The sequence below is a fragment of the Myotis myotis genome, unplaced genomic scaffold (genome assembly GCF_014108235.1).
Source record: "Myotis myotis isolate mMyoMyo1 unplaced genomic scaffold, mMyoMyo1.p scaffold_m19_p_23, whole genome shotgun sequence".
NCBI lineage: Eukaryota > Metazoa > Chordata > Mammalia > Chiroptera > Vespertilionidae > Myotis > Myotis myotis.
In genome coordinates, this window is record NW_023416328.1 from 7,594,383 (window position 1) to 7,618,580 (window position 24,198).

At 53.7% G+C, this 24,198-nt stretch overlaps 1 protein-coding gene across 5 annotated transcripts in view; it reads right to left on the minus strand.

Annotated features, from left to right (window-relative positions):
• The window catches only part of OTUD7A (OTU deubiquitinase 7A), a 79,796-nt gene that overhangs the window by 19,028 nt on the left and 36,570 nt on the right, over nt 1–24,198 (minus strand). For 2 of the 5 annotated variants that reach the window (XM_036355768.1, XM_036355767.1), the window contains exon 4: nt 13,643–13,815. The gene's annotated coding sequence lies outside the window, so the exon portion shown is untranslated. Of the gene's footprint in view, nt 1–11,332; nt 11,522–13,642; nt 13,816–14,962; nt 15,107–24,198 lie in introns of those variants that run through there. The other 3 variants (XM_036355771.1, XM_036355769.1, XM_036355770.1) reach the window with 2 other exon arrangements.

Sequence of the window (24,198 nt, forward strand, 5' to 3'; positions counted from 1 at the left end):
GACCACCGAAGCTGCTCAGGTCTTCCACGTGTGAGGGCCATTCCAGACAGGTGGCCGAGGCCTGAACAGGAAGAGGGAAGCAGCCAGGGACCAAACCAGGAGATGTCCCGCCCGGGAGACAGGGTGCTTAAACGGACCGGCCTCTGGAGGAACGGAGACAACATATCCTGTACCCACCTGCTCAGAAACCGCAGGCCGGCCCGGCCGGCATGGCTCAGTGGTGGAGCGTCAGTCTATGAACCAGGAGGTCACGGTTCGATTCCGGGTCGGGGCACAGGCCCGGGTTGCAGGCTCCATCCCCAGTGGGGGAGTGCAGGAGGCAGCCGGCCTGTTTCTCCATCATCGACACTCAACCACTGATCCAGGCCAGCTGGGCAAGGCAATCTATTTTAAAAATATTAAAATGAGACATAAAATGCAGCTCATGGCATAAATTGTGATATGTCATGAACCCAACACCTTCAATGTGCCCAGTCTTTCATCCATCCATCCATCCATCGACCCATTCATTCATTCATCCATTCATCTAGCTTTATACATTCATTGAGCATCTTCCAGACAGTCCTAAAAGCTAGTTAGGTAGGCAGAAAAACAAAGACACAGTCCAAGGCATGAAGAGTAGAGCGGGGACAGGATGGTGCAGTAGGCGCACCCCCTGCTCGAGTACCAACAGAGCACGGCACCCCAACACAAGGCCTCTGTTCTGTTTCCGGAACGGGCCCCACCCCATGCTGTGCAGGACCCCGAGCCCAGCCCCCGGCCGCTGCCTCCAGCCCGGCATCTGGGCCTCATCTGAGCGTCTCCTCCCAGAGGCCCTCCTCAGACACCTCTCACCTCTGATCCTGCATCCCTTCACCTGCTTTGTTTCCACAGCAACGCTCCTCACCTTCCCCATGCCAGCGCACCAGGTGTTCCCGACCGCACACTCAGCATTTGGCGAGGGAGCGGCGTTTTTTCATTACGGACAAAGAAAGGGAAGTGAAGATGTGACAGCAAAACAGAGAAGAAGAAGGAAACACACCCCACTGAAGTTCAGAGACGCTGTTGGAGATGGTGTTTCAAAAGACTGCCAGGAAGGTACCGCACACATTATGAGAAACCTTGAAGTCAGAGTCCTCATCTTTTTTTTGTTAATGATATCTGACTAAATTCAGCACTCATTATTTTTTATATGTTGTTTAAAAATGGGTTTTTAGAGAAAGAAGAAGTAAGAGGGAGAGAGAGAAAGAAACATCAATGATGACAGACATGGATCCGTTGTCTCCGTCACGCCCCCTGCTGGGGATGGAGCCCACCGCGGGCATGTGCTCTGACCGGGAATCAAACCCTGACCTCCTGGTTCATAGGTCGACGCTCAGCCACGGAGCCACGCCGGCCGGGCCTGCTCTCTCCTGCTTTGGGCATCCTGGGTCCACTGAGCCAGGCCCTGTTCTGTGCCCTTTCCCTTTGATTCCGTTCCAAGTGGCTGGCAAAACCGCGGTGAGCTCCAACCACTTTGCTGCGGGCACTGTTCTGTCTGCTGGATGTTTCACCCAAGAAGGAGGCGCCCCTGCTCTTGCTGGTGGCGCTGGCTGCTCAGGGCGCCCGAGGCCACTGGAATGACAGCCCAGCCACAAGCAGCTAGAGCTACTGCTTGCATGAGAGCCAGACGCCCTCTGAAGGCAAGTCCAAGAAGCCATCATGGTCGGTTCACCAGCAGCCAACACGAAGGCTTGTCCACGTCCTGCTTCATTTGCAAGATCCTGAGGAACGTGGGGTTCTGGGTCGGGATGCTTTGGGGAGCCCCCACCCCAAAAGCAAAGTGGCAGCTTCTAGAGGGTCATTTTCTTCACGCCTTGTGAAAACTGAACTCCCTTTTCCCCATTTGCCATTGATTCTCAGATTTCTACACTTGACAACTGTATTCACATAAAATATTCTTTTGTGCCTGGCCGGTGTGGCTCAGTGGTTGAGCGTCGACCTAGGAACCAGGAGGTCGCGGTTTGATTCCCGTCAGGGCACATGCCCGGGTTGCGGGCTCGATCCCCAGGAGGGGGCGTGCAGGAGGCAACCAATCGATGGTTCTCTCTCATCATGGATGTTTCTGTCCCTCTCTCCCTCTCCCTTCCTCTCTGACATCAATAAAAACATTACAAAAAATAAAAATAAAATAAAAGGGCCATCACAGATAGGACTGAGGTGTGAATGCGGGCGAGCGAGAATCTCTTTGCATAATTAGGCCCTGTGGCAAGACGAATGGAGTGAGATGCCTGCAAATAGAAGGTGTGGGCATTGGGGGTTCAGGGCACAGGCCAGTCCTGGGAGGGGCATTACCCTGCCCAGGGCTGAACACCCCACCACAGGCGCCCACAAGGGAGAAAATAGTAATTATACAAGGTCTGCCATCATGTTCACCTGCCAGGAAAAGGCCATTCCTCGCTTAGACTAAATAAAACAGCTGCCACAGAATTTGACATTTTCTATAACTTTTGCGTTTTGCTTGAATGAGAATGAGCCGGGTTCGGAGTAGAGAAAAAAACATTTTTTAAAAAGCGAGGGTTGTCCGACATAAGATACAGGATTTTCTGGTGAAATCTGAATTGCAGATAAACAACACGTGTTTTCTATACGTATGTCCCATGCAGATATTTGGGATAAGTTTGTATTAAAACATGATCCGATATTTATCTGCAGTTCACATTTTAAAAATGGCTTATTTTTTGGTTAATCCTCACTCGAGGAGATATATATTCTTCCCACTGACTTTTCTTTTTTTTTTTTTTTGACGGTGTAAGGGAGGAAAGGAGGGGAAGAGAGAGAGAAAAACATCCATGTGAGAGACACATCAACGGGTTGCCTCCCGCATGTGCCCCGACTGGACCAGGGGTGGAACCCAGGTACACGCCCTTGACCAGGAATTGAACCCGCGACCCTTCGGTCCACAGGTCGATGTGCTAACCATTGTCCACCCCCAGGAAGTGGCTTTTCCTAGCAGTGAAGCGGGAAGGGAACAGAGTCTTCCCAGCCAGCAGGGAGGGCCAGCCTCTTGTGGGCGGCCAGCCAGCCCTCTGATGGCTGTTTTAGCGGTGGTTCTGTCACAGGGGGTGGGGAGGGGGGACGGGGGAAGGAGAGGGCCAGAGGACGCCGGCAGACCTGGGTTGAGGAGGCTACGTAACCAGATTGCAACTGCGCACGGACCTGTGACTCCCCAAACGCACACTGACTCACCTGCGATCCTGCCGGAACTGTGACAACACCCTGACCTACTTGGTGCCGGGAAGTCGCCAGTGACACCGCCGCCACTTCCCTATTTAAAGCGTCTCTACTACCGGAGCCAGCAGAGCCCAAATGCATCGCGTTCCAAAGGATGGGTGGACAGCCGGCCGGCCCCGGCGTGGCTCCGTGTGTGAGCGTCCACCCATGAACCAGGAGGTCAGGGTTCGATTCCCCGTCAGGGCACATGCCTGGGTTGTGGGCTCCATCCCCAGTAGGGGGCGTGCAGGAGGCAGCCGATCCATGGTTCTCTCTCATCATGGATGTTTCTGTCTCTCGCTCTCCCTTCCTCTCTGAAAGCAATAAAAATACATCGATATATAAAAAAAAGATGGGTGGACAGTTGCCACTTGGCCCCGAAGATCCCCAAGGCTGATGTGGCAGGTGTTGGAACTGATGGGGACCCCGAGGGCAGGGCTGGGGGTGGGATAGGAAACTGCGGATCATCAGCCCCGGGTGTCCTCACCATGTGCAGCCTCGGGCCTCACTCAGCAAGGGGAACGAGAGGAAGGAGAACCAGGCCGGCAGCAGGGAAGACTGCCCCAGGGTCACCCTCCTGATGGCCCAGGGGCACGCGCCTCGGAGAAGGGCCTCAGACACAGAGGCTCACCCATCTCCTGGGGGGGGATTGCTCTTGGGAGCTTTCATCTGCCAAGAGCAACCCCCCATGTGACAAGGATCCTGTAAGCATTTCCTCAAAAAGACAAAATACAAATGAGCCTTGATGAGTAGAGTCTCCTTATTTATTTTTTTGTTTTGTTTTGTTTATCCTCACCAGGGATAGTTTCCCCATTGCTTTTCAGAGAGAGTGGCTGGGAGGAAGGGGAGAGGGAGGGAGAGAGGGAGAGAGAGAGAGAGAGAGAGAGAGAGAAAGAAACATCAGTGATGAGAGAGAATCATGGAACAGCCGCCTCCTGCACGCCCCACACTAGGGATCAAACCCGCCACCCGGGCCTGTGTCCGACCAGGAATTGAACCGTGACTTCCTGGTTCATAGGTCGACGCTCAACCACTGAGCCACGCCGGCTGGGCAGTGGCTACTCTTGCCGGTTAGAACTGATGGCCTCCATTTAATATTCTTTAGTGACTAGAGCAGGAAGTGTTCACTGAGGCTTTATTGATTGATGTCCACAGGCCACAGAGGTTTCCGAGACACAGGCGGGTGGTCAGTCCCTGGCTGCTGGGACTCGGTCGGGGTAGGGCCAGGCCTCAGCGGCCAAGGGGACCGGGGCCAGAGGTCTAGTGTGGCACCCATGCGCCTCCTCGCCCCAGGCTGCTGTGCAGGGAGGGCCTGGGGCCGGGGCAATGCCAAATCTATAACACAATAGCTCGTTTCATCTCACAGAGGGCCTTTGTGAGGATGTGTTCTGGAGCAAAACAACAACTCCTTTTTTTAAAAAAAAAATTTTTTAAAATTGATTTCAGAGAGAGGAAGGGAGAGGGAGAGAGAGAGAGAAACATTAATGATGAGAGAGAATCATGGACCGGCTGCCTCCTGCACGCCCCCTACTGGGGATCAAGTCCACAACCCGGGCATGTGCCCTGACCGGGAATCTGAACCTGGTTCATGGGTGGACGCTCAACCGCTGAGCCACACCAGCCGGGCGAAACGATCACTTCTTAGCCTGAACTCGGTGCTGCCGGACAACCGAGTCCCGCTCCTGAGTCACCGTGTGGTCTGGGTTGTGCTTCTTTCCCACCCTGGCGACGTGGGGGCTCAGGTTGGGAAAGCCTGGGGTGTTCTCAGCGCCGCCCCGTCGGAGCTCCCGGGAGCAGCAATTCCGGGACACTAACCCAATTTCTGGGTTTAATTCCCGCAGGACTGCTCAGGGCCTTTATCAAACACAGACGGAGAGCCAGTTCTGAACAGGCACCTCCGAGACGTAGTCAGGACGTCTCCTGCAGGAGACGAGGAGCCAGGCGGACGCACGCGCTCCACACAATTCATTTCTAATCGTAAGGACTTAACGTGTCTGTCTTCCCTTGACCAGGGACACGCACACAAATATGTTGAAGAGGCATCTCATCTTTCTCACTGTGTTTTTTTGTTTGTTTGTTTGTCTTTTCCTCAGCAATGACTGGTCAGTCCTTGGAGAAAACGAAGGGGCTACGTTGCATGGAACCGTGGGACGAAATGGGAACATCACAGGTCGGGCAGCTGCGTGTCTTCATTCGACGTGTGAAATGACGGCCTAGGGAGTGGGCCCGCAGTGAGGGCTGGAGCCAGGAGGGGGCCTTCTCCAGGCCGGGTGCTCCCTCCCTGTCACCATGGGGACAGCAGGGCCACGCACAGACGCTCGTCCACACCCGTGTCCATGCTCCCGGCCCTCCAGTCACGTCGGACATGCAGGAGTTGAATTTAAATGCAGCCACATCCTGATATTGTAATAATGAACCCCACACGCTGAGCAGTGGGGTCTCGCCTGGACTGGCCCCTCCCAGGAGCCCCGAAGCCTCAGGCGCCCTTTCTGATGGCACTTTGGTGAGCACAGTGCCTGACAGACTGTTCCCGGGATAAGTGAAGTCAACTTGGGTAGAAGAAGTCAGGGGCCCCACCAATCGATGACTCTCATCATTGATGTTTCTCTCTCTCTCTCCCTCTCCCTTCCTCTCTGAAATCAGTACAAATAGCCACCTGTTGGTTTGTTTTTAAAATTTAGTGGCACTTCTCCCTGCAGCCAATTCAAGTGCAGAGCCTGGCTCAGCCCGAAGCTCAAAACACATCATTCCCATTGCCCCCTGGAAAGCAATAGTTTGCTTTTACTCTTTCTTTCATTCTTTCTTTTTTTGTTAATCCTCACCTGAGGATACTTTCCCATTGATTTTTAGAGAGAGTGGAAGGGAAGGAGGGAGAGAGAGAATCATCGATTGGCTGCCTCCAGCACGCGCCTCAACCAGGGCCAGGGGTCAGTCCTGCCACTGAAATGTTCCCTTGACCAGAATCGAAGCCATCGAACCTGCGACCCTTCAGTCCATCAGCCAACGCTCTGTCCACTGAGCCAACACCGACGAGGGCTTCCACGCATTTTCGACAGGACCCCCAGGCACGGAGTAGGGGCAGCTCTTTAGTAGGAAATCGGTCCCCTTCAGGGGGTGACGGCTCCCCTTTCGCATGGGGGCTCCGTGGGAAGAGAAGCGTCTGATTTTTGGCAGGTTCCCCAGACGCTGGGGTGCTCACCTCCGTGGGAAACACCATCCCAACTGGGCAAGACGCCCCTGCGCGCAGGACCTCCCTCCCCAGGCCGGTCCGCCAGGAGAGGCCGCGGTGGGAACCTGCTGGCGAGGAACCACCCTCGCTTGAGGCCAGACACACACTCCTGGGAAAGGCACCGCTGTCTCTTGTCTCCCGTTTTTTTCTTTCCTTTTTCTTTTTGTAAAATATATTTTGATCGACTTCAGAGAGGAAGGAAGAGGGAGAGAGAGAGGAGCATCAGTGATGGGAGAGAATCATAGATCGGCGGCCGCCTGCTTGCTTCACTCTAGGAATGGAGCCCGCAACACAGGCCTGTGCCCTGACCGGAATCGAACCGTGACCTCCTGGTTCATAGGTCGACACTCAACCACGGAGCCGGCCGGACCTGTACACCTGGTGATTGAACACTTGCTGGTCTCCATCGCAGACACCCTGCGTGAGGCCAGCGATCCTGGCGAGGCGGCAAATGAACCGGGAGGTGCCCCACACCGAGTCCCAGGGGTTTCAGGTCGATAGGCGTCAAACCCAGACCAGACAGTATGGGGCCTGGCGCCCTCAAGCCCTCACCCGCGCCAGGCCAGCTCACTCCTTCCCTTCTGAGGCCGGGAACCAGCCCCACTCTCCCAGGACATGACACGGAGCCACTGACTAAAGCATCTGCCTCCCCCTCCAGGGAGGCCCACCTCCTGGAAGCCACCACCGCGGGCTGTTCAAGTACGAGCCCCACCTTCTGTCTGCTCCATCCCCCCATGCGCCCCACCTTCTGTCTGCTTCATCCCCCCATGCGCCCCACCTTCTGTCTTCTCTCTCTTTTTTTTTTTTTAAATATATTTTATTGATGTTTTACAGAGAGGAAGGGAGAGAGATAGAGAGTTAGAAACATCGATGGGAGAGAAACATCGATCAGCTGCCTCCTGCACATCTCCCACTGGGGATATGCCCGCAACCCAGGTACATGCCCTTGACCAGAATCGAACCTGGGACCCCTCAGTCCGCAGGCCGACGCTCTATCCACTGAGCCAAACCGGTTTCAGCAGCCCTTCTGTCTTCTCCATCCCCCCATGCGCCCCACCTTCTGTCTGCTCCATCCCCCCATGCGCCCCACCTTCTGTCTGCTCCATCCCCCTATGCGCCCCACCTTCTGTCTGCTCCATCCCCCCATGCGCCCCACTTTCTGTCTGCTCCATCCCCCCATGCGCATCACCTTCTGTCTGCTTCCATCCCCCCATGCGCCCCACCTTCTGTCTGCTCCATCCCCCCATGCGCCCCACCTTCTGTCTGCTCCATCCCCCCATGCGCCCCACCTTCTGCCTGCTCCATCCCCCCAACCCGCCCACGCTCCGCGCGCGCACGCACACACACATCCCTGTGAGCGCACCGACGCACCAGCTCACACAGGCCCCCCAACCTGGCGGTCCGGCCCAAGGTGGCCCAGGTGGGGGGCCGCGTGGAGCACGCCCCCTGCTGGCCCGCGGGAGCTGACTCAGCCTCTATCCCGGGCCTAAGACGGGAAATCCATGACCTTAGGACCCAAAGGGAAGGGAAAGAAAAGCCCTGGCGGGCAGGGCTGGCGCCTTGGAGCGGAAGGCGACGGAGGGTGCGGGTCCGGATGTGAGGCGGCGCCAAGCCTGGCGGCGGGAAGGCCGCGTCTGTATTTACTGCCGCAGCGGCGCAGGGAGCGGACCAGGAGCGTGGTGAGTGTCTCCACCCGCCACAGGTGAACAGAAACGGGCTCTGCGGCCAGGCTGGTGTCGCAGAACCGCTTTCTTTCCTTTTCTTTTTTTAAAGAGAGTGGAAAGGAGGGAGGGGCGGAGGGAGAGAGAGAGAAACATCGACGTGAGAGACACTCGACCTGCCACCCCCACACGTGCCCGGACCGGGCCGGGGGCCGAACCTGCATCCAGACTCCATTTCTAAAAGGTTCACAGCCCAGGGCCTTAACAACCCATTTCCTTCATGGAGAACAAACACTTCAATCGCAGGGAAACCTCACCCGTGACTTAAGGCCAAAGGGTCCCGGGTTCGATTCCGGTCAAGGGCACGGACCTCGGCTGCAGGCTCCTCCCCAGTCCGGGCCCTGGTCGGGGGCCTGTGCAGGAGGCAACCCATCGATGTGTCTCTCTCACATCCATGTTTCTCTCTGTCTTTCCCTCTCTCTCCCCCTCTCCCTAAAAATCAACGGGAAAACATCCTCGGGTGAGGATTAAAAAACAAACAACAAACAAACACTCCACAGGGCAAAGTCACCAAAAAGGCACACATCGGAGACAGTTCTGCTACCAGGCCCGCCTCCCCAGCATGGCCATGGCAGACACATGTGGCACCTTCAAGAGGGGAGGCACCTGGACACCCTGCCTGCCTCAGAGGTGGTGCCTCCCCCTCCTCCACGAGGCGAACACAGGGTTCAGTGTCTCCCCAACTCCAGTGCCGCCCCCACCAGGGCCGAGGGCCTCAGCAGTCCCTCCCTCACGGGCACACCTGCCACACAGAATCCAGTTGAGAACCAGACCCGGCAAGACTCCATAAAGCAATGGATTCACCCTGGCTGGTGTGGCTCAATGGATAGAGCGTCGGCCTGTGGTCTGACAGGTCCCGGGTTCAATTCTGGTCAAGGGCATGTACCATAAAAAAATATATATATTTGTAAAAAGCAACAGCTTCTACCCATGGGCACTCTGAATGCCACGGGCCTGTGGTAAACCACAGCTTTCCTGCCCCCTCACGCCCATCCAGGAGTCGAGCGTTGCGCGTCCCTGACCAGACTCTAACTTCTGCGTGGCAGGTGGTATTGCATTCCTTACAGACCCGCGTGCTACTCTGGTGATGGAAGGCATGCATATTTCATTATTACTTTTATATATTTTTATTGATTTCGGAGAGGAAGGGAGAGGGAGAGAGAGATAGAAACATCAATGACGAGAAAGAATCATGGGTCAGCTGGCTGCCTCCTGCAAGCCCCACACTGGGGATCGAGCCCCCAACCCGGGCATGTGCCCTGACCGGGGATTGAATTGTGACCTCCTGGTTCGTAAGCTGATGCTCAACCACTGAGCCACAGTGGCCGGGCAAGGCAAGCGTATTTTAACCAACGGGGAGTGGTCATTCATTATTAAATACAAAAATGTCAATATTCTTGTCCCTTATGGAGCAGCCCTGAGAAATGACAGGCTGAAGCAGGCATTCAGACTGCCTTGGGAACCTGCTTACTTTTGTTCTCATGATGGTCGGCACTAATGGATCACCCATAGGCACCATCATGATGGCCAGCTCCCCACATTTAGGGGGGTGCTGTAGGGAGCACTGCGGGCCCTGCTCGCTCTCTGCCCTCTGTGGGTGTTGAATTGGCCTTGGACGCTGGTGGGACACACAGCTACTGTGGTGAGGACACAAAAACCCCAGAGAAGTGCCGGCTGGTGTGGGTCAGTGGATAGAGCATCAGCCTGTGGACTGAGGATCCCGGGTTTGATTCCAGTCAAGGTTACAGACTCAATCCCTAGCCCTGGTCGGGGTGGGTGGGGGAGGCAACCCATCTCCCCCTCCCTTCCCTTCTACTCTCTCCAAAAACCAACAGAAAAATATCCTCGGCTGAGGATTAACAAATAAAGAAATAAATGTGTGAACTTAAGAACAGACACAGAAAAGCTGCCACCCCTTTTTTCGGGGCAGGCTGTTCCCAGATACATCCTGGGGGCTTGTGGTGGGGGGGAGGGCGATGAGAAGGAAGGAGAGCTAGAGGTTTCCCTGAAGCCGCCAAGGCCTGTGAAATGTGGGCGACACTGTCCACCTCTTCCTGGACACATCACCTGCCCCACCCAGTACACTATCTTTACAATGTTTTTCCCCGGCTCCCGACGACCCACTGTCATTTACAAATCCCAGGCCTGCGGCGACAGGGTCATGCATGACTGTCCCTGGGCCCTTGTGCTGTGGCTGAAGCAGCTCCCAGATCCGCCAGGAGCCGACAAGTTTCCCTCCGGCTCCCCTCACATCGATCCATCCCCAGCCCGTAAATAAAAAAAGAAAACGCGCCGCACTTGTGCGAGGTGCTGGAGCTCAGCGGGCAGGGAGCCGATCCGACGGAAGGCAAGGCTTCTCCAAGGGCTGCAACCGCTACCCAGGGAGGAGGGGAGGGGACGCGAGAGCGGTTGTGTCCAATGAAGGAAAGTTTTTGTTAATGATGACGTCACTGACATTTCCCCAATTTAAAGGAGCATTTAAAGCACAGTCGATGCGATTTTTTTTTCCTCCTCCAGGAGAAGACGCTAGGGAAGGCCTCCGGGGTTCACAGCCAAACTGCACGAACGGTTTGCCTGCTGTCCAGCCAGACCCAGCGGAGCGAGCGAGCGAGCGAGCGAGGGAGCAGTGCTGTGGGCCGCGGTGGCCCACGCAGCCACAGCCCGGACGCCCGGCTGGCGGCCTCACGCACAGCTCCGGGGCCGGGCCGGGCCTGGGAATCAGCCGGCTTCGCGAGACCCCGGGCACGTCCGCACGCATAGAGGGGCCGGTGCCCCCACGCCTGTCCTCACGTTCCAGTGCGGACAGCTAAGCGGCCCAGAGGAGCCGCCGGCCCCGATCCGGCCGGAGCGCCGCGCCCTGTCCGGGAGAGGCGCTCCTCTCCGGGCTGGAGCCGGTGGCCACGGGAGCCCTCGGGGTCCGGGGAAGAGCCTGCAATGCAGACGCGCGGGCGATCCCAGTGCGGACCCCATGACCCCGGCGCCCCTGTCCCCCCCCCGCGCCCTCGCTCCAGGGCCACCCGGTCTCTGCGCCCACCCGTCTCGCCACGGGGCCACAGAGGGACCCGGCGCCCCGCGCTCGCACGGAGCACCTGTGTGGTTCGCGGCCCCGACCCCGCCGCTGCCGTCAGCACCGCGGCCAGCGCCGTCTCACCTGCCGCACGCGCGCCTCTGCGCTCCGCTGGCCCCGCACCGAAGCCGCCGCTACCCGACTTCCATTTTCTCTCGCTTTACAGAAAAACCAGATCAGCTGTTCCGCTCGCGCTCCGCTCCGGTGCCGCGGCCCCCTCCCCAGCTGCCGCTCGCGGTCCCGGGGGCCTCTCCTCCCCCGCCTCCTCCCGCGCGCTGCTCCGCCCCTCGCGCCCGTGCGCTGGCGGCCGCGCGCAGCGCCCGCCTCCCGGCTCCGCCCGCAGCCGCCCTGCGCGCGCCCTCCCCTGACGTCACCGGCCGCAGCCACGATGGAGGGTGGACGATCGTGCGCCTGGCTCTGCGTCCCGCCCCGCCGCGCCGAGCGCGCGCACTCGTGGCAGGACCCGGGAGAGCGCACGGCTTCCCCGCGCCCCGCACGGGCGCTCGGACGCTCGCCCTTCCCGATGCCCCCGGGCACCTGCCGGCGGGGCGACGGATAACGCTGCCTGGACAGCCTGCCTTTGCCCTCTGCTGCCTGGCACCGTTTGCGTCCACCCTTCCTTCCTACGCATCCCAAACTCTCTCCCACCCTTCCCGTCTGGGCTCCGTTTCCCAGCCCCGCTGCGGGCCGACGCATCACATCTCATCCAGAGTTGGCCCTTCTGCCTCTCCAGCCGCCTCGCCGACCTTCGCCCCTTTCTCGCTTCCCTCTTAATACTCGCGCCACCGCTTCGGGTGGTTTCCCTGGCTGATGCCACCGACTGCCCACAGCTCTCTGCCCACACGCACATCTTCTCTGGGTGTAACCACGCCCCCTTTGCAAAGAATATTGCAGATAATACCACCCTCATGGACTTCTTGACAATCCTTATTTTACTCCAAGCTTAGGACATTTGCAAGGTTTTTAAGCATTATATACCAGTATGTTTAATAAAATGTAGTACTTTATTTGACTTTAAAAATATATTTTTATTGATTTCAGAGAGGAGGGGAGGGAGAGATAGAAGCATCAATGATGTTCGAGAATCATCGATTGGCTGCCTCCTGCACGCCCCCTACTGGGGATCGAGCCTGCAACCCGGCTATGTGCCCTGACTGGGTATCGCATGGTGACCTCCTGGTTCCTATGTCTACGCTCAACCACTGAGCCACGCCAGCTGGGCCACACCACATTTTGTTTATTCACTCACTGAAGGTTATTTGGGTGGCTTCCAGTTAGGATGATATGGGTAATTATTCTACAAACTGTTTGCATGCAAGTTTTGTATATTCCTGAGGGTTCAGCTTTCAAAGCATATTCAGATCTGATTCCTTGTCATTACTGTCCTGCTACAATACGTGCCCATGCCACCACCATGATCCTAGCCCATGCCACCACCATCATGACCCTAGCCCATGGTCGGCAAACTCAGTCAACAGAGCCAAATATCAACAGGACAACGATTGAAATTTCTTTTGAGAGCCAAATTTTTAAAACTTAAACTATGTAGGTAGGCACATTGTCATTAACTTAATTAGGGTACTCCTAAGGCTTAGGAAGAGCCGCACGCAAGGGGCCAAACAGCCGCATGTGGCTCACGAGCTGCAGTTTGCCAACCACGGCTCTAGCCCATGCCGTAACCATCACCATCATGACCTCAGTCCATGCCACCACCACCATCACCACCATGACCCTAGCCCATGCCACCACCACCACCATGACACTAGCCTATGCCACCACCACCACGACCCCAGTCCATGCCACCACCATCACCACCATGACCCTAGCCCATGCCACCACCACCACCATGACCCCAGTCCATGCCACCACCACCATCACCATCATGACCCCAGCCCCTGCCACCATCACCACCATGACCCTAGCCCATGCCACCACCACCACCATGACACTAGCCTATGCCACCACCACCACGACCCCAGTCCATGCCACCACCACCACCATGACCCCAGTCCATGCCACCACCACCACCATGACCCCAGTCCATGCCACCACCACCATCACCATCATGACCCCAGCCCCTGCCACCATCACCATCATGACCCTAGCCCATGCTGCCACCACCACCATGACCCTAGCCCATGCCACCACCACCACCACCACCATGACCCTAGCCCATGCCACCTTCATGACCCTAGCCCCCAATCCTCCCAGATCCGTTCACCGGGGCCCTGCTCTTCTGTCTCCAGGCCACCCTAGCATTCGCATGGGGCATCGGCACTTGCTGTTCCGAATGCTCAGAGTGCACTCAGAGGGCAGCGTGCATGGCTGGTTCTCGCACGATTTCAAGTCTCTGCTTAAATATCTTTCCAGAAACGTCTTCTCTGAACATCCTACCTGAAGTCAAACACCTGCCTCTCTCCCTGCCGTGTCAGGTTCTTTTCTTCCACGGGCACATATGCTTCCCTTGCTTCTTTCATCATCAGCGGAGCCCTATCAGTCCCACCAGAGCTGCAGCAGGTCGGGTTGGCTCATGCGGTATTTCCGGTTCCTAGGACGGCACCTGGCACCTGGAAGATGAAGAGTGGCATAAGAAACAGTTGTTGAGCACAGAACGTGTTTGCTTTGGCAAATACTTTTAAGTCCTCCCTGCCCTCCTTTTCATATAACCTCTGTCTACCAGTAAGCCTTGGGGCTATTGGATGGCGATAAAAATCTGTTCCGTGGTAGGAAATATAAAGCACATTATTTTAATGGAGGCATCAATGAGGGACAATATTGTAAAATGAATGCAGAATTGAAGTGGGGACTGTGACTTTAAAAAAATAATTATAGCCCTGCCGGGTGGCTCAGTTGATGGAGCATTGTTCTACAGGAAAAAAAAAAAAAAAAAAAAAAAAGAAAGAAAAGAAAGAAAGAGAGAGAAAAGAAAAGAAAAAAGAAAGAAAGCTTGCGGATTCCATTCCTGGTCAGGGCGCATACCTACATTGCGGGTTCAATCCCCAGCCCTGGTCAGGATGTGTGCGGGAGGCAACTGATCGATGTTTTTCTCTCACATCCATGATTCTCTCTCTCTCCCCCTTCCTCTCTTTAAAATCAATTTTAAAAAGCAATTAAAAAGTACTAACTTATTTAATTTATAAATAAATACTATTTAACAAATACATATACAGGGTGTCCTAAAACATGTATATACACTTTAACAGCTGAATAGTTCAATTTTGAAAACAAAATGCATTTTCAAAATGTGCATACACATTTTTTGGGGATACCCTATATTTGTGTGAGCATTGAAAATTGATATTTTGGTCATAAAATATTTTATAATACAGTCATAAAACAAAAGAAGAAAAAAGCATTTACCAGTAATTACACCTACACATCTTTTTAAAAAACATATATTTTTTATTTATTTCAGAGAGGAAGGGAGAGGGAGGGAGAGATAGAAATACCAATGATGAGAGAGAATCATGGATCGGCCGCCTCCTGCACGCCCCCTACTGGGGATCGAGCCCGCAACCCGGGCATGTGCCCTGACGGGGAATCGAACCAGTGACCTCCTGGTTCATAGCTCGATGCTCAGCCACGGAGCCATGCCGTCTGGGCCAGGCCCCGTCTTTGAGTGGCATCTGTCTGGCTTGTGCTTTATCTCATGCCCACAATGCACAGGGAGGAACAGGGGAGCGATTTCACGCTAGCAGGACGAGCGAGCCCTACCTGCAGCCGCGTGTTCCTCAGGCTGGGCTGGGGCGGGGTGCTCTTCATTGCACTCAGTTCATTTGTCTTTCAAATGTCTGCGAGGCTGCGGTGAGATGAACCCCCCTTAATCGTCACTACCCAGAGTGAATAAATGCATGCATTTATCTTGAGCGCGGTAATTGGCGGCGAAGCATTCAGCGTTCCTTTCATTAAGCTGATGAGGCCTAAAAATAGATGCCAAGTATGTTTACCGGAAGCTGACAGACCCACCTGAAATGTAAAAAGTCCTGTATGCCCGGCCAGCGTGGCTCACTGGTTGAGCGCCGACCCATGAACCAGGAGGTCATGGTGCGGTTCCCGGTCAGGGCACATGCCCAGGTTGCGGGCTCGATCCCCAATAGGGAGCATGCAGGAGGCAGCCGATCCATGATTCTCTCTCATCATAGATGTTTCTTATCTCTCATCCCTCTCCCTTCCTCTCTGAAATCAATAAAAATATATTTAAAAAGAGCGTAACCCCAAGGAAAGAAGGGGAAAGCAGATAAAGCACAGATATCATTGGACGAGGAAGCAAAGATGCCAGGACGATGGCTAGCCAGGCCCAGTGCTGGCTCCTAGGAAAGGAGCCAGTAGTTATTTTACCTCATCTATTCCGCCTCTAATGTGCCTCCTTTCTTAGTGTGGCTCAGAATTTCTCACCGATAATATTTTCTTCTCTCTGAGGACTCTCTTCCAGCACTTTTTAAAGGCAGGGCTATAAATTCCTTGTTTGAGAATCTTTATTCCCCCTCCCTCCCTGTTTTTGAAGGGTAATGTCACTGGGTACAGAATTCGTGGTTGACGATTTCTCTTTCAACATGGTCAGTGTTTACCCCACTTTCTCCTTGCTCTCATGGTTCCTGAGGAGATGTCTAATGTCATTCGTTCCTTTGCTCCTCTATAAGTAAGTCGTCGTTTTTTTTTCTTTTTCTGGACGTCTTTTCAAGATGATCTCTATTGTTCAATTTTCTGCAGTTTGGATACAATACGCCGAGGGATAGATTTTTTGGTAGTTATTTACTTTTTTGGTGCTCTTTGGCCTCCCTGGGTCTGTGGCTTTGTCTTCTGAGTTTAATTTTGGACGTGGCAGTCATGACCTCAAATGTTTTGTGTGGCTTTTCTCTTTCTTACCCTTCTGGCATTTCCATTATGCATATAGTGCACCTTTATGTAACTGTAAAATAATTATTGGATATTCTATTTGGTCTTTTTAATTCCCTTTAAAAAGAGAATTAAATAGCTTACAGCTGCCTTGTAGTATTTCTTACCATTCTGCCCTGTATTATATTTGCTGGTCTCTCGGTCCCCTAACCGCACTGTATTGCCCACGGAACAGGGGACTATCTCTTACTAACATCTCGAGGCCTGGCCCTCCCCGGCCCAACACCTCACCCATGGGGGTGCTCAGTGTGTGTTCGGGCAAACGGCATTTCAGAAGCTGCACTTGCTCCCGGTCTCCCTTACCTCCCATGTCTCCGACATTCCCCAGCTCATGCTTCTTGGGAACATTTGTGGGCTCTCTGTCATCTCACGGGGAACAGGACACATCTGTCACTTCTCCTCCGTGAAACCCTCCCTTCAGCAGGATTGACTAGGTGTCCCGGTTACTAATGCGGATTAACTGTCAACCGGTGAAAAATTCGGATTTTGTCATCAAAGAAAACACGGTAATTTCCAGAGAAACATCAAAAGTGCTTTACTCCAAGTAATGTCCATCGCTAGCCACACATTTCCCCATCTTTCAGGGAATTTGTGGAGACCGTCCCAATAGAACTTTTCTGGTTTTGAGGCCGACCATTCAGAGACCCAATTTTCCACGTCTTCCTACGTTGTGAAGGGCCGCTCAGAAAGTGCGTGCGCCGTCGATCGGAACAAGTGGCCATCTGAAGGAGCAATACAACAAATAGCACACATATCAAATCGCATATCTATCAACATGTGTGTAACTCCATCGATGGGAAAAACCCGCATGATTAACCGGCGCGCCTGGTATGTCAGGGCTGTAGGAAAAGAGAACGCTGCACGGGCGATGCCGTGAAAACCCAGTCCTCTGTCCACACTGTGGGACCCAGTGCCCCCAGTGCCCGGCTGGCAGCCACGGGCCCCGCCCACCCAGACAGTGACGTTCTCATGGGCGGCCTCGTGGCTGCTGGTTCGAAACCCACTGTGGAGCTGCGTGTTCAGAGGATACCTCTGCGTCCCTCCCTCTGCAGGGCTCCTGGCTGTGGCCAGTTAGAGGTCTTTTTTTTTTTTAAATACATTTTTATTGATTTCAGAGAGGAAGGGAGAGGGAGAGAGAGAGAGACATCAATGATGAGACTCATTGATCGGCTACCTCCTCCACGCCCCCTACTGGGGATTAGGCCTGCAACCAGCATGTGCCCTGACCAGGAATCCAACTGAGACACCTCCTGGTTCATGGGCCGATGTTCACCCACTGAGCCACACTGGCTGGGCTAGAACCAGGAGGCTTTGAGGGGACGCAAGAGGTGGGAGGATATCACCCAAAACCCAGCTGGGGGCGGGTCCTCCCACCTGCACACCAGCCCGCTCTGGAGGGTGTGGCCTGGTGGCACTCCACGGGCGAGTTGGGCTCTGCCCACCTTTGGCCAGGAGGCATCGCTGACACCCTGGCCGGCCGGCCGGTGGCCACCCCGGGCCCAGCTTCATGAGCTCTTCCTGAAAGACCCTCTTTCGCTTCGATGCTAGTGTCACACAGCCAGGGGCAGGTGGCTTTCTCCTCGGCCCTCTGGGGGGGCACATGTCTCCTGAGAGAGGCAGGGGGGCTTGGCTGAGAGCTCCTGGCGCCGCCAGCATCAGCCAGGGCGGAGTCACACTGCAGCCCACGGAGCATCCCCGCAGGGGGTTTCCATAGCAACTTTCCAAGAGGAGTTTCCAGGCTGGCGGATCCTGTCACAGTAACCCAGTCAGGGAAGAAAGTGTGGGGGGTGTGGGCGGAGGCGGCAAAGGACCCAGAGGCCTCAGCGAGGGCAGGAGAGCCGAGGGAGGTGGGCCTGGGGGTAGGGTGGGGTGGGGAGGGGGCCGGCAGAACTGAGGGCCAGCAGCTAGGGACAGGTCCTCGCCAGGCGGGTGACCAGCTGCCCCTGAGCATCTCTCTGTAGACGATACAAGGAACCTCAAAGGTGGTCATGAGGATTGAAGGAGGGCGGGCTGCCGTGGGTGTCTGAAGACTAGAAATGCAATGATGCAAGCAGATGGCGTGATGATAGGACAAAAACCACGACTATAAAAGCGTTCTAGCCACGCAGATGCTATTATTTTGACCTTTAAAATATATTCTTATTGACTTCAGAGAGGCAGGGAGAGGGAGAAAGAGATAGAAACATCAGTGATGAGAATCACCGATCGGCTGCCTCCTGCACGCCCCACACTGGGGATCGAACCCGCAGCCTGGACATGTGCCCTGATGGGGAATCGAACCGGTGACCTCTTGGTTCGTGGGTTGATGCTCAACCACGGAGCCACACCAGCCGGTGGGTTCATCGTTTTCAAACACAGGTTTTGTGAAGGTTTGTTCCAAATGAATCACTAACCAGAATGCAAAGAATCAGAATACCTAGGCATCTTCCCTCCTTACGAAACCACTCCTCCCTAGATATTCCCCTCTGTTTTCAGGGTCGTCCACTCCCAACTCCTAGTCATCCTGCAATCGCGCCACACCGTAGAGGGAACTGCGGACCTGCCGACCGCGTTCGATGCTTTCCCCACGCTGCTGGCTTTCCTCCCGATGGATGCCTCGTGTCTGTGTTCACGGCACGTGGCTTATCAAAAAGAACACACGTCGTAGCTGGCGTCTCTGAGCTTCCAGCCTTGCCACGCCGCTCCATCCGTCCTTCCTGTTCGGTTTTTCTGGCGCTGCTCACTGGTGACAGGTGCTGGCTCCTCCCACGCAGGAAAAAAACCCCACAAAAAAACACAACACCCACACACTTAGATTTTTAGCAAAGTCAACAGGATGAGTCATGACACGCGTTGAAATGTGAACTCTCTTTCGAGAAGTCTGTGAACTGACATCTTGTGGCACCAGTCTCCCCCACGTTTCAGGAAAACCGCTCTGTGCGAGCAGGAAATGCTAGGGAATACCCCGAGCTCACGGATCCTGGGTCCTTGGCCATTTTGCTAGAGTTTGTTGGCGCAAGAGAACAGCAGCAACCAAGGCCCACCCGTTGCATCGGCTCCTTCTACTCCCCTGAGAACACCAGTGCTCCCACTTCCCTTCACCGCGAGGGGGTTTAGAAGCACGAGGCTGGCTGTGCGGTGCAGTGGGTCTAATTTCAATAGCCTTTGTCTGCTGCCCGCACAGCTGGCACCTCAGAACGGACGTGGTGCTGGCCGTGGCATTCGGATGCCACTGTGCGGATTTCTTGGACGCTCCGGGAGGCCAACGGGTGACAATCCCCATCGGAACCCCGCGATTCCTAGTAACCTGGCAGTTTGAACGTGGGACTCGACATGGCGTCTGCGGTGCCTGCGCTGTGACTCGATGATACCGTGGGGGAAGGACTCCATGGTCGGGCATGAGAGGAAGACCCAGGGAGGCCAGGGAGTCGCCCGGGGAGGGGAGCTGCTTCCCTGTGCATTTACACGGTGCACGCACCTCAGCACACGGGCCACAATACGAAACCCGGTCCTCCTCTTGGCAGCGTGTTCATGGCCAAGTGGGGAATGCAGACTTTCTCGGTGACGACCCTGCCAGTCCCGATGACAGTAAAAGTCAGAATGCCAACCTGCTCACCGCACCGACGCAGGGAACACATATACTCATCAACAATTCCTCCTCTTTGTCATGTTCACACCTACATGTAATATCCAGGCAACCAATAAAGCATCTATAAAAGGAGATACACTCAACAATGATAGAAAAATCAACATGGAATTCTAAAAAAATGTTCCAGTGAGCCACGGGAAAGCAGGATAAAAACAGAGAAACAAGCAAACAGGGGGATAGCGAGAAGACAAAAATAAATGGGAAGACTTAAGCCCTAAATATCAGCAATTACATTAAATATGAATGGCCTAAAATATATAAATTAAGAAACAGAGACTGATTTTTTTAAATGACCCAACTATACACCTAAGCTATGAAAAACTCACTTCAAATATAATGATCTAGTTAGATTGAAAGAAGGGGATGAGAAAACATATTAGATACAAATGTTAACCAAAAGAAGGCCGAGGAACCTACTATATATATATATATATATATATATATATATATACACACACACACATATATATAAATATATATATATTCCAAAATGTATACATACACTTTGAATAATTATAAAGGCGGTGTTTATGAACATACATTTCATTTTCAAAATTGAGCTATCAGCTGTTACAGTGTGCATGCATTTTTTGGAACACTGTGAGAGAGAGTATGTATATATATGTATGTATTTTTATATATATATTAGGACTAATACTCGTAGTTTTGTGAGTTTGCAGAATACAAGGCCAACACACAGAAATCAATTTTGCTTATGTATATACTGTTAGTGAAATGTGGAAACTGAAATGGGAAATAAAATACCAGTTACATTCGCTGAAAAAAAAAAAAAAGATGATGAATTAATGTAAAGCTAACCAAACATGGGCAGGACTCATACTGAAAACTAAGAAAACTAAAAAAAAAAAAAAAAATGACTGACAGTGTATGTGAACGTTCACCAAGCGCCCGTCTGCCCTTACAAGGGGGTGGTGGCCGAGGGCAAGGCCACTTGGCCCTGAAGGGCAGACCGTCACCTGCGCTGGAATCTGTGTGGTGTTGGCCTTTCTATAGGGAAAGCACAGGCTTTTGTAAAGAAACCTCCGGCGGTCCCTGGCGATGTGCCCACCCTGGCCAGGCGCTGGGGCTGTGATTTTTAAATCGTTATTGGGACTAAATCTCTGGACCTTCAGGGAGAGAAGAAATCTCATCGGTGGAGGAAGGGCAAAGTCACTTATTTTAAAAGGTGGTCTTGTGGCACCACCTAGTGGCAAACAGCACGAACTGCTCACCTCAAAGTCCAGCAGAGTTAGGATCGCCAAGGGAGGAGGCGGGGAGGTGGGGGGTGGGGGGGGTCTTGGTTTTCTGCTTTCTTGGCTCTCAGACCAGAGACGAGCTGATGCGCAGAATGTCAGCACAACCTCAGCCCCATCTCTGGTTCTCCTGGGTCTACGCCGCGTACAGCCCCTGGATTCATCACTCTCCAGAAATGGGAGAGCTGGCCCGGCCGGCGTGGCCCAGTGGTTGAGTGTTGACCTATGAACCAGGAGGTCACGGTTCCATTCCCGGTCAGGACACAGGGTTTTGGGCTCGATCGCCAGTGTGGGGTGCGCAGGAGGCAGCCGATCCATGATTCCCTCTCACCACTGATGCTTCTCTCCTTCTCCCGTCCTCTCTGAAATCAATAGAAATATATTTAAAAAAATAACTCTGGCTGCGGGAGGAGGCCAGGGGGGCTGACTCTGCAGGGTGTGGACAGCCTCAGACTGTCCGTGCAGAGGGTGGAGGGACAGGGGTAGAATGGGGGCTGAGCAGTGAGCAAAGGGGAAGTGGGCTTCCGGGGCCTGATCGCTTCTGCGACTGGGCTCTTTTCCTTCTGCCTCATCTGACCCTGGTCTTGACGGGGGAAAAGAAATGGGCTTTTTTAAAAAATAAAATTAATCGTATACCTACCCCCTGACCCAGCGTCCTTATGCCCAGCTATTTCTTTAAGAGGAATGAAAATGTTTGTCCATCCAAAAGCCGGTATTCGAATGCCCTTGAGATGATGAATGGATAGTTAATCTATGATGCATCCATCAAATGAAAGACTTCTCAGCGAGGGAAGGAAACACACCATTTCAAGCATGCAAAGTTATGGAGGGCTCTTCAATGCATTTTTCCAGGTGGAATCAGAACGACCCGGAAGGTGACCTGTTATGTAATTCATTTACATAACCTTGGAGAATCAGATCTGTGGGGAGGAAAGCAGTTCACAGGGCGTCTTGCGTTGGAGGAGGGGTGCGTATATATGGGGAGCTCAGGGGATGACTGGACGGCTTGATAGGAAAACGCTGATAGGAAATTGTGGCGGCTGATTCTATTCACTTGTCAAAATCCATAGAACTCTTTTCTTAAAATATATTTTCTTATTGATTTCAGAGAGGAAGGGGAAGGGGGAGAGAGAGACACATCCATGATGAGAGAGAATCCTCGATCAGCTGCCTCCTGCACTCCCCCTACTGGGGATGGGGCCTGCAACCCCGGGCATGTGCCCCGACCAGGAATTGAACCATGACCTCCTGGTTCATGCTCAATCACTGAGCCACACCAGCCGGGCTAATTGTTTTAGTTTTGATCCATGTTCTATGGTTGTTTAAGCTTGAAACATAAAAGGAAGCTGGGTGAGGGGGTAACTTCCCACAATCTTTGCAACTCTTCTCCCAGTCTGAAAGGGTATCAAAAATGAAAATACTAACTAGGTCGCCTTCCTGTGGGTCTAAGGGGAACAACAAATTATATGGAAACTTAGGTTAATACAAAAAAAAAAATCTTTATTCTGTCTTTTAAAAATACTTGTTTCTTTCATATATATATATATATATATATATATATATATATATATTTGTTATTGATTTTTATAGAGAGGAAGGGAGAGGGAGAGACAGACAGAAACCTCGATCAGCTGCCTCCTGCATGCCCCCAACTGGAGATGGACCCCGCAACCCAGGTACATGCCCTTGACCGGAATGGAACCCGGGGCCCTTCAGCCCACAGGCCGATGCGCTACCCACTGAGGGATTCTGTCTTTCTGATAAGCTGCCTCCCAGGCCCGGGTCCCCTGCCAACGCCCCCTCTCCACGAGCCTCCAGCCCAGATACCCTCTGACCTCTTGTGATCAAACAGGACCGGCTTGGGCATGGATTGGAGGGTGTGCATTCTTTTTGTTTTTGCACCGCTGCTATAAGTTTAGATTTATGTTTTCTGGGTATGTGTTGCCCAAACAGAAAATCGGTGCCATGACATCAGCCCACTCGACAACGCTTTCCCGTGGGTCCCATCATCGGCACGCTGCGGAGCCGCCGCGTTGGAAAGTGAGGTTCCCTGGCGGGCCTGGGCCTGCACTGGCAGAATCGTGGGCTCCCGGCTCCGAGAACCCCAGCCCCCGCTCCAACATTCTGCACATTCATGTGCTCTGAGGGATAGAATCCTGGAGTCATAATCTCTTAAAAGGCCCCCGGGAGTGCCCGGGCGGTGCTTAAGGGCTGTGAACGTACAGAATGAGGGTACAGCAGAAAGCCCCGTTATTAAAAGGAGTCCCAGGATGGGGCGGGGGGAGACTCAGATATTCAAAGTGGCGAGAAGGAGGGACATGCGAATGCTCTATTCGGCTGTAATTACACACCAGCGGCTGCATATAGGTCGCCCACAGTATGCGGTGCTAGCCCCACGCTGAGGGGACATTGGAGCTGAGAATGATTTAATGTCAAAGGTCAGCGCACACACGCCTGGGCCAGGACAGTGACTGCACGCCTGCCGGGAGCCTTGGCCGACGGCCGTGGCAGCACGGGGCGTGAGAGCACCGTGGAGGCCGAGCCCGGTCTGGTCAGGGTCTCATCTTCTTTAAAAAATAATTATTTTTAAAATTGATCTCAGAGAGGAAGGGAGAGGGAGAGAGAGAGAGACAACAGTGAGGAGAGGGAATCATGGATCGGCCGCCTCCTGCACGCCCCCTACTGGGGATCGAGCCCGCAACCCGGGCCTGTGCCCCGACTGGGAATCGAACCCTGACCTCCGGTTCATAGGTCGACGCCAACCACTGAGCCGCACAGGCGGGCGGGGCTAGAGGTTTTTCTAATGAAAGGATTTTCTGTTCAACATTCCAGTGATGTCAGAACAAAGGAGAAACACTGACAGTGCCGAAGGGCACAGCAAATACAATGACATCAATTAACAGACAATTAACAGACGTTAGACACTTAACCGCAGCAAAGTGCAGGACTAATGGTGTCTGAGTTACCGGGAAGGTAAGTGCCGGCGGGAGGGAGGCCAATGGATGTAACAGAGGAGACTGCAGCCCTGGAGGAACAAAAGGAGGCTTTTCTTTTCTTTTAATTTTTTTAAAAAATATATATTTTTATTGATTCAGAGAGGAAGGGAGAGGGAGAGAGAGAAACAGCAGGAGGCTTTTAAAGAGCATCCAGAGAACAAAAATTCTGGGAAGCGA